General features: G+C 42.5%; 1 non-coding gene across 1 annotated transcript; it reads right to left on the bottom strand.

The window, feature by feature from the left end:
* Positions 1-2,047: 2,047 nt before the first annotated feature.
* LOC125600504 lies at positions 2,048-2,155 on the bottom strand. Its single transcript, XR_007333831.1, has one exon. It is a non-coding gene; the product is annotated as a small nucleolar RNA R71 (small nucleolar RNA).
* Between the last annotated feature and the right edge of the window lie 9,185 nt (positions 2,156-11,340).

Below are 11,340 nucleotides of genomic sequence, written 5' to 3'. Positions count from 1 at the left end.
TAGCTGACCATTAGAGGTAGATACGAAGAAGAAGCAATCGTTCGACGCAAATCCGTGACGTCGATCGATACAAAAGAGAAGCCTCGACGATTGAAGATTATGATCGATCGATGTACATCCTGTACCATCGATCGATGTCGAGACGCGAGATGCGCGACTTGGTTCCAGCCGACTTTAAAACCCAAGGCTTCACCAAATTACAAGATTACCCCTAGACGAGTTTTTAACCTAATAGTTATATACTGCCTAAGTGTTAGGAGGCAAAGGAGCTTTTGACCACCATTGTATTCTTATTTCAGCAGAGAGTTTTAGGAGAGAAAATCATAGAGAGATTTGTGATTGGAACTCCATTGATTCATCTATTCTATTCTATGCAGTTTTTATCTATATTTTGTGTCATGAATTGCTTAGCTATGTCTGAGTAGTTCACTTGTTAGATTCAGGGTTCAAATAGGTTAGAGGGATTAGCCCCAACTATAGATTTGCTAAGTTGTGATATTCATTGATTGATTGTTCATTAATGCTTGTTTTAGCCTTGCTAACTAGAACATGAACCTAGGAATTAGCATGAGTCAAGCATCCTTGACCATCATGTCCTGAATCTAATCTGTCATGCTAGGACTGCTAGAGAGATGCTAACCGCTGATCTAGGAGACTAGTGAGCATTATCAACCTGCGCCTAGGGCTTAGCTAGAAGCATCGATCGATATTGTCTTCTGACAATCGATCGATATTGCGAAAGGTGTATCGATCGATATCCCTATAGGATCATCGATCGACACTTTCTTGTGATCAAAAGACGACAGTTGAGATCCAAGATCTAGTTAGTTAACCAGTGAAACATTGCCATCGCTGATCACTGTGATTAAGGAGTTGAGCTCTAATATATCATGCATGCAACTGTTAGGCATCTATAGGATTATAATCTCCAACACCTGAATAGAAACCCTGCATCTAATATCTTCCAATAAGTTACACCCCCAATCATCTTGTTAGTCGAGCAATAGACTTGCTCAATAAAACAACAAACACTTAGAATTAAAAATTTGACTAGATTTAATAGGTTCCCTAGCTCCTTGTGGATTCGATCCCTAAGTACTGCAACTGAACCTCTTATTTGAGAGAGTAATTCACTCCTTAGGGTAATTTGAGTGGTATCAAATTTGGCGCCGTTGCCGGGGAGCTTTGATCGCCATTAGATTTAGTGTTATTAATTCTTATTCTTTTCTCTACCCCCATTCTGACACAAAATTTTTTCTTGTCTTTTCAGGTGCATGCCCAGCAGTACCAGAAGCAACAAGGACAAACACCTGCTATTCTCAGAAGATCCTGCTCACTTGGAACGAACGATCCGCAAAGACCAATGTTCCACATCGCTCGACGCAGCAGCTTTCACGTCGACCGATTCTCACACCCAACCGTCGACCGACACCCGAACTTCATCGTTGACCGATCTACATCGTTCGACATCGATCGATACTACACCGCGTACATCGATCGATCATCAGTCGCGAAACATTGTTGCGATTGTTATTCTCAGACAGGACGAGAATGGAAACCTGTATGACCAGGATGGTCATCTGCGTAATGCAACAGGTCAGAAACTAGACGCTCAGGGGAATGTAATCCCTGATACTGATGCTACAGGAGCTGCTCAACCTGTAGAAGAGGCTGCTCGACCAAGGGCACTGGCTGACTACAATCGTCCAGATGAGTACTACGCCAACAGATCAGCTATTCGACTTCCAGAGATTCAGAAGCAGAATTTCGAGCTGAAGCCTCAGTACTACACACTCGTGTCGCAGATACCCTACTCTGGGTTACCGCACGAGCATCCTATGGACCATCTAGAGAGGTTCGAGGATCTTATCGCTGCTATTCGTATGGATGGAGTCCCCGAGGACTACCTATTGTGCAAGCTCTTCAAGTATTCTCTGACTGGAGAAGCGATGCACTGGCTTAAGCAGCTACCCACAGGATCTCTAACATCCTGGGCCGACATCAAGAATGCTTTCTTGCGAAACTTCTTCGATGAGGCACGCGCTGAAGACTTGAGGAGCAAAATTGCTACATTCGCGCAGGAGACTGGAGAGTCTTTCAAAGATGCGTGGATCAGATTCAAGTTCTTCCAGCGAGACTGTCCACACCACGGATTCAACGAAGTGCAACTGCTGAGCACTTTCTTCAGAGGTATCGCCTTGAGGTATCAGATGGCTCTTGATACAGCTAGCGAGGGAAACTTCAACACCAGGAATCCGGTGGAAGCTTTGAGACTGATAGAAAATCTAGCAAACAGCAGCAGCACCAAGAACACTGACTTTGAGAGGAAGAAGTCTGTTGCATCCCTAGGGAAAGAGCAGATGGACGAAGTTAGAGCAAAGTTAGATGTGGTTCATGAGCTTCTTAGGAAGCAGGTCTGCTCAGCTGAAGGAGAAGTAGCTGTAGACATGGAAGGAGAAGAAGATGTGAACTACATTGGAGGTACTGGATTTCAGAGGTCTGGAAACCAGGGTGGAAACATAAACTTCTATGGCAATGGTCAGAGGAGTAACCAGAGTTCACAGTTCCAGAAACCTTTCAGCAACAACAACAGAGGCTATGGAAACTCATTTACCAGAATCCACCACCACAGACTCAGGAAAGCAAGATTGAAGCAATGCTTGACAGAGTTCTGGAAGGACAGCAACAACTCACTGTGGACTTCAATGGGAAGATAGATTCTGCCTACAACAGTCTGAACACAAGAATTGAGACCTTAGGGACTCAGGTGAGGAAGCTTGAAATGCAAGTGGTTCAGACTGGAGACACTGTAAAGAGGCAAGAAGCCTTGGCTAGAGAGGCAGGAGTTGAGAAAGCAAAACACCACGTAAATGCCATCATAGATGATGATTTCTGGCAAGTGGTGAAGCATGAGAAGCTTGGAGAAGGAGACTTCGAAGTTGAAAGCTCCATGAGTTTCGGCGGATCACTTTGGTGTCGACCGATGTCAATGGATGCACATCGCTCGACAGACCATGACGAAGATCGATCGACGGATTACTCTAACCATCGATCGACGTCATCTGCTGAAACGACTGCGGAGTGTAGTGCAGTTCGGATCATGACTCATGAGGAATTCACAGAAAAACATCCTCACCCACCCTCCCCTTTCTACGTCAAAATCGATCGACGGCATGAGCCAGTAGTCGAACGACCGAGAGATACGACAGAGAGAGACTGATATCGATCGACCCCCCTCACCTCCCATCGATCGACGGGCACCTCACACTACCGAGTGCGATTACCATCTATTGATAGTGACCGAATCAACGCACTCAGACCACCACCTAAACCTTTAGCAAACCCACCAGAACCTACAACCAACCCTTCAGACACTACACCAGAGCCTATGAAAGTTGATGAGGCAACTGAAGGAAGAAGGTTAAGGAAAAGAAAGGAGAAGATTCCTAAGAACCTTAAGAGGGAAGCTAATGAGAAGGAGATGGATGGTTTCACTAAGAGAGTCCTCAGAATCCCAGTGGAGAAACCTTTTGATGAAGTTTATTACACACACGGTTGTGGATGTTCTTCAGAGAGACTAAGGAGACTGAGGAGGACATTAGGAGAATGTTTCATCATGTCAGGGAAAGGATGAAACTAAGGATCACATTGAAGAAGAAGAGTGATCCTGGGAAGTTCGCATACCATGTGTGGTGAAGGGTATTGAATTTCCCCATGCACTTTGTGGCACATGAGCATCAGTCACCATACTACCCAAGGTTATGGCAGACCAGCTAGGTCTGAAAATAGAGCCTTCATCAGAATCTTTCACCTTCGTGGACCTTTCAGAAAGAAGCTCAGGAGGCATCATAAGAGACCTTGAGGTACAGATTGGTAATGCCCTTGTCCCAGTAGATTTTCATGTCCTGGACATCAAGCTTAACTGGAACTCTTCACTTCTGCTTGGAAGAGCTTTCCTGGCTACAGTAGGAGCTGTATGTGACATGAACACCAACAGATTGTGTCTGACACTGATAAATCCAGACGTCCACTATGACCTATTTCGAGTTGTGCCTCGTGGAGCTTGGAAATGATCTTGGCTACATTGCAGCATGCCATTGTGGAGCAGAGTACGAAACAGAGTACTCAGAATCGATCGACACTCACACTGCTTCATCGATCGATTCCAATGAGTCACCGACAACCAATGAACACTATCCCACGTCGCTCGACGAGAATCAACCGGTAGACCACTTCACATTACCAGATCAGTGTTATACAGACTTTGCCTTTCAACAACCCAACAAAAAAGGATGTGATGACTATTCAATAGGCAGTTGGGCAGACAGTGGATTCCATGAATGTTTTGCATTAGAGACTGTAATTCCTTCATCCAATGAGATCCTACTGAGGAGTATGATGAGGATTACTGGAAGGAAAGAGCTCTAGAGATTGCTATGCATGATGAAAGATATTCAAGCCATTCCTTCAACAACACGTCTCCACAATCGCTCGACAGAGTCTACTCAGCATCGGTCGATACCCACCCTCATCCAGCAAAACGAACTTATGCATCGATCGATACCACACCAGGTACATCGATCGATATTAAAGCCGCCGCCTTTGAAAAGGAAAAAGAGAATATTCCAATTCCAAGTAGGGTTACCAATACCTATATAAGGAGTTTTGCACCCCAGATTACTTCTCACGACACCATAGCAGAAAAGATGAATGCTCCCAAACAAAAATCAGAAGGAACATCAAGGAAGAGCATTCGATCCAAAAACCGTAATTCAGCAGACAAACGTCTACCATCGATCGATACTCCAGTATCAACATCGATCGATTCTCATTCTAAACCTAAACTTTCTTTATTTACTAAAAGAATATGAGTATTGATTACGGTTTTCTAACTCCTGATGAATTTGGTATTTTCAGGGACCCAGATGGCCATGCAAGAGCTATGGATGGGAGAATTCTACAAGTATCCAGAGAGGACATAGCAGATATTCTTCAGTTGGCCAATGGACCAGACAACTTGTTTATGCAGCAACGCAGCATTCCAGACAACATCCCAGCTGTTCCAGACGAACATCCAAGGGCCGACACAACAGAAATTGGTTCACACCAATCGTGCCAACCAGTAGGCCAAACATCGATCAACAAGGATGCTCTTACATCATTCGACAAGGCACCTTCACCATCGATCGATAGACGTTACGAATGTGGACGTCGCGCTTATGACATCTATGGAGCCAGAAAGTTCAGATGGGAACAGAAGGACGAATATGGTGTCTACAGAGATGAGTCTGGATATGCAAGGAGCGTAGCTGGTGAGATGATCCCTGTTACCAAGGCATCATCATAAAAATTCTGGAGAGAGCATCCTATTTGAGGAGAGTCACATATGTCTTCCAGAACATGCCACTTCTTTCACACCTACAAAACTGGCACCAGAGATCTACACCAAGGATGAGATTAATGAGATGGTGACTGGTATTTGTGGAGCTCAAGAAAAACTAGGAGATGAACTCAAGACATTGGTAGATGACACTTATCAACCTTTGGACAGAGGTTACAATGAGCTTTTCAGAAGTATGGCAGAGATGAGGACAGAGATTGAGAGTATGCAGCACATTCTTGAGAAAGAAGCTACGACATCACCATCGATCGACGCCAACAAAGCAACATCGATCGACGTAAGCCACAGACATCCCAGATTCCTGCAGAACCGGAAAGTTTGGCAGAGAAGAAGGATGAATGGAAGATCGCATACATCAACACGAAGATTAACGACGTATACAACCCTCTCAACAACAACGTGGACTGGTTAAGCACGAGAATTGATCTTCTACAGCAAGATTTGGACACCATTCGCAAGAAGGACAACAACCAGCCACATCGATCGATATCTGCACCATCACATCGATCGACAGCAAGTTCGCAGCCATGGAAGATAGGTTACAAACATACGAGGATATGCACGACCGTTTCACCTCACCTATCATGCGATACTTGGACACCTTGTCTACACAGATGATGAATGTCCAGAGGGACATTGGCACACTTAATGATCAACATGATTTTCAGGAAGAATGTTCAACATCGATCGATAGGTTCCGCAGAGCATCGCTCGACGTCAAGAAACCTACAGAACATCTTCCCTACACAGCAGCAGAAGTTGATCAGATCACATCAAAGCTTTACACAGCTATAGACACCATGGAGGACCGGTTTGAGAAGCGGTGTGATGACATCTACTTTCCATTCGACGTCAGACTCAGTGGACTGGATAGCCATGCAGAGTGGTTACAGAAGGAAGTCAAAGCCATTCAGAGGCAATTCGCATCTCAACACCAGATATCAGCATCGATCGACAGAGAACGCTCCAAATCGATCGACAGTAAGGCACCAGCATCGACCGATAAACACTTGGTCGCATCGATCGATACCACGTCTACACCAGACGCCGAGCAGCTGATACAAAACAAAATGGAGTCAATGCATGAGGAACTGAACGAGCTATCAGCATACGCCTACGACAAGATAGGATGGCATCAGTTCAGCATTGAAAACACCCAAGAAAGGCTACAGAACATCTCAAATGCAATACATAAGATGGATGAGAGATGGACCATAAATGATGAGGCCACAAGAAGTTTCATTGCAGCTTGGTCCAGAATGTTCAGAGATGAGGTGGATGCTTGTTTCCCAACAAGTAGCTGTCTTTCCACCAACTAGCCACACACCTCCACAGTCAAGCTAAATGACTATAACAAAGCGCTGAGTGGGAGGCAACCCACTATTAGGTAATTTTAATTGGTTTTCTTAGTTACTAGTATTTACTTTCGTTTTCATTCTTTCAGATTTATTGCAAGACCCAAGTAGGATGATTACCATATCGACCGTGGACGAGACGTCGACATCGATCGACCTACAATCACATACGACGATCGATGCATACCGATGCACATCGATCGATTCCCACTCCGGTCAGGTTTATCTTCCTAACTTGTTACATTGAGTACTTATGATTTAGTTTCCACCATAACTCCGACTGTGTTACACTGGGACAGTGTAATTTAAGTCTGGGGGGAGGTTTACTGATATAATTTATTCTGATTCTTATAAAAAGATTTTTAATAAATTATGCTTAGCTATGTGAAAGGGACTATGATCTTATTATTGATTTATACTTGAATGTCTAACCACTCTTTAGCACCATTCTAGATTTACTGATTGCAGATAGTACTAAAGATGCTAAAGTGGATCAACCTGTCAACTATACACACTTGCCTTGATTGTTTGAAGGAACCAAAGCTGACCTCCAATACTAAACCTGACATAATCGCTTGTCTTGGGGCTTGGTATACATGGGATCGGATTCTTCAGACAAGTCTGGAAGGTAACGCCTTGTGTAGATTCATTTATCACATTTCCTCTCTCTATTTCGACCCTAGAGTAGTTAGTTAGTTTAAAAAAAAAATCCAAAATTTATTACTTAATTAGGACTTAGGATTTAGTTAGGAAGAATCTGAACATGACTTGGTGGCTAAAACCATTAAGGCTTGATTCATAAAGATTCCAATAAAAGAATTCGAACGGGACTTGGAGGCGGCAATCTTCAAGGCTCGCTTCTGAATCTTGCATATTTGCATTGTTTTAACCATCCATTTATACCACATTGATCATAAAGATTAGGAATTAAACATATTAGGATCCATATTGCATTCATAAGTCTTTATCAGGCATCAGAGTGTCCTATGGAGCGATTGAGGTGTTTAGAAGCATTTTGGTACAAGAAGGGATGGTGGTTCGGTTTTGGGCGAGCACGACGCGGGTTGGAGCACCCCGAGTTCATCTACCCGCGTAGCCTAGCCAAGAAGAGCCTCCACGCGGGATGAGTGGCGCGGGATCGTGAACCCGCGCGCACTAAGAGGAAGAAGCGAGACGACACCTCGACGCGGAGTGGAGCGACGCGGGTTCCCTTTCCCGCGTTGTCGAAGAGAGCCAGTCGATGGAGTCACGCGGGTTGGAGCACACGGAGTCGCCTACCCGCGCGCAAGACTAGAGAGCAGCCTCGACGGTCTGACGCGGGAAGAAGGGCGCGGGATGAGCTACCCGCGCGCATGAAGTGAAGGTCTCGACACTCCAACGCGGGTAGAGTCGCGCGGGTTGTGACCGATGCCTCTTACCCGAGTCGAATCTTTTCCTTAGTCGGATTTTAATGTTTTTAAGGGGCTTTTTAGACTTTTTAATGGAAACCATTAGGTTTACCAAAGACATATAAATACTCTTGTAATCCCAAAGTTGGGACATATCTTATTTTCTATCTAATCAAAAGCCACTTTTAAGAAAAAGATCTAATCTTGATCACAATTTCTTATCTTTGCTTGATTATCTTGCTCTCTAATCATGTTTAACCTTGAATCATCCATGGTTTTGGGGTTATTCATGTCTACTAGTGAGTAGACTAATCTTGGATTCATGGGCTAGGGTGATTAAAGGTGATTAGAGAAGATCTAGGGTGTTTAGTGTTAGATTTACTTGTTTCCTTGCTTGTTGAGGGTTCTCAATGCTATTTTAGTCTTGATCATACTAAAATAGATCTCTAAGCATTTCCTGCCCACAAGGTGTATCATGAAATGCCTGAACCAACTCCTCAATGCTTTTAGCTTGCTTTACTTAAGAGATTAGTTGCTAAAGGAGTTAATATTGCTATTGGACTTGTTCTCCAAGTTTGCTTTAGTAACATTCAACCTAAGAGGTTAGATGCTTGAGTTGCTTTACCAAAAGAACATTCATCTAGAGATAGAGCTTGTTTAGCTTAGTGTCTAGGCATAAGGAAAGTGTTTGATTGATACCTTGCCACCCTTAGATTGGATCTTCATCACCCAAGGTCAAATGCCTAGCCTATGAATCCACTTGCTTCATATTGAGAAAGAAAGATCATTACTTTATTGCATTAGCTTATTAGTTCTTAGTTCATACCATCTTTAAAACCGGATTGCACTTAGCTTAAGCATGAACTCGCATTCCCTTTGCTTTAGAATCACCTAGGATTGGTTCGACAATCTTTTATATTACATTGATTTGATCTTGGACCCTTGAAAAGTCTTGCATCAAATTTGGCGCTAGAAGGAGGGGTAAGTATTCCCGCCTGTCACACTGGTGACCCGGTTTGATCCCGGCAACGACGCCAATTTGATGCAAGTCTTTATCACATTTCCGATCTCCTGGAAGGCAACGCCTTGTGTAGATTCATTTATCACATTTTCTCTCTCTATTTCGACCCTATAGTAGTTAGTTAGTTAAAAAAAAAATCCGAAATTTATTACTTAATTAGGACTTAGGATTTAGTTAGGAAGAATCTGAACAGGACTTAATGGCTAAAACCATTAAGGCTTGATTCATAAAGATTCCAATAAAAGAATTCGAACGGGACTTGGAGGCGGCAATCTTTAAGGCTCGCTTCACAAAGAATTCTTGGATATAGGTCAAAAAGAAGTGAACAGGGCTTGGTGGTAACCACCATTAAGTCTTAATTCATGGAAGCCTGTCCAATCTTGGTCACTGATCTTGTAATATAAGCAGACTTTGACTAAAAAGAGAAATTAGAGAGAGAGAATTTAGGAACTAACTTTTACCTGCAGTTTCAAATACTTCTCTGAAAATCCTTGCATCCTGTGATCGATACTCCCAAGGTAAAGCATTCACTTTTATATTTATGCTAAGAAATGAGGTTAGTAGAGGGGAATGTCAGACATCATTTGCTGAGTTGTAGACTAGTTGAATTTGGTTGCTAAGCTAGGATAATGCATAATGTGCTTTTGTGATTAAGACTTTTTAGATGTGGTTTGCGAAATTGTGGAGGTGATGATTTCTGTGTTTTAAATCTATAAGTCCCAGCTGTTTTCTAACCTTTTTCAGAGAAAATGCATGTTTTTTTTGCTTGAGGACAAGCAAAATGGTAAGTCTGGGGGAGTTGATATACCATGGATTTGACCCATTTTCATCCATGGTATATAAGGATTTTACTATCTATATATTGTATATTCTATCATATTATGTATGTTTTCAGGTTCAGGAGTATCTTGGAGTAAAGTGATGATTATGGACCATTTAGGAGCTTAAAAGAGATTTCATCCGAGCTGACCATTAGAGGTCGATACGAAGAAGAAGCAATCCTTCGACGCACATCTGGGTGCGTTGATCGATACAGAAGAGAAGTCTCGACGATTGAAGATTATGATCGATCGATGTACATCCTGTACCATCGATCGATGTCGAGACGCGAGATGCGCGACTTGGTTCCAGCCGACTTTAAACCCAAAGTTTCACCAAATTACAAGATTACCCCTGACGAGTTTTTAACCTAATAGTTATATACTTGCCTAAGTGTTAGGAGGCAAAAGAGCTTTTGGCCACCATTGTATTCTTATTTTCAGCAGAGAGTTTTATGAGAGAAAATCATAGAGAGATTTGTGATTGGAACTCCATTGATTCATCTATTCTATTATATGCAGTTTTTATCTATATTTGTGTCATGAATTGCTTAGCTATGTCTGAGTAGTTCACTTGTTAGATTCAGGGTTCAAATTGGTTAGAGAGATTTGCCCCAACTATAGATTTGCTAAGTTGTGATATTCATTGATTGATTGTTCATTAATTCTTATTTAGCCTTGCTAACTAGAACATGAACCTATGAATTAGCATGAGTCAAGCATCCTTGACCATCCTGTCCTGAATCTAATCTGTCATGCTAGGACTGCTAGAGATATGATAACCGCTGATCTAGGAGACTAGTGAGCATTATCAACTGCGCCTAGGGCTTAGCTAGAAGCATCGATCGATATTGTCTTCTGACAATCGATCGATATTGCGAAAGGTGTATCGATCGATATCCCTATAGGATCATCGATCGACACCTTCTTGTGATCAAAAGACGACAGTTGAGATCCAAGATCTAGTTAGTTAACCAATGAAACATTGCCATCGCTGTCACTGTGATTAAGAAGTTGAGCTCTATTAATATATCCATGCATAACTGTTAGGCATCTATATAATTCATAACCTGCATTAACTAAATAAGTACCTGCACTAATAACTCCATCAATATCTTCAAGCAATATTCTCAATTAGATAGTTTTTAAGTTTTTTTTCAATTAACATAATATAAAACATAAACATACAAATACTAGTAATAGGTTCCCTAGCCTACTTGTGGATTCGATTAGTAGCTGAACTGAACCTCTTATTTGAGAGAGAAATTCACTCCTTAGGGTAATTTGAGTGGGTATTAGTAATCCTGAGGATAAGGGTCTGAGACATAGTCTCAACACTTGTTCAAGAAGAAAAAAA

This window comes from Brassica napus, unplaced genomic scaffold, assembly GCF_020379485.1.
Source record: "Brassica napus cultivar Da-Ae unplaced genomic scaffold, Da-Ae ScsIHWf_2288;HRSCAF=2949, whole genome shotgun sequence".
Lineage (NCBI taxonomy): Eukaryota > Viridiplantae > Streptophyta > Magnoliopsida > Brassicales > Brassicaceae > Brassica > Brassica napus.
Note: the sequence above shows the minus strand (reverse complement) of the source record. Positions and strands in the feature narration are given on the sequence as shown.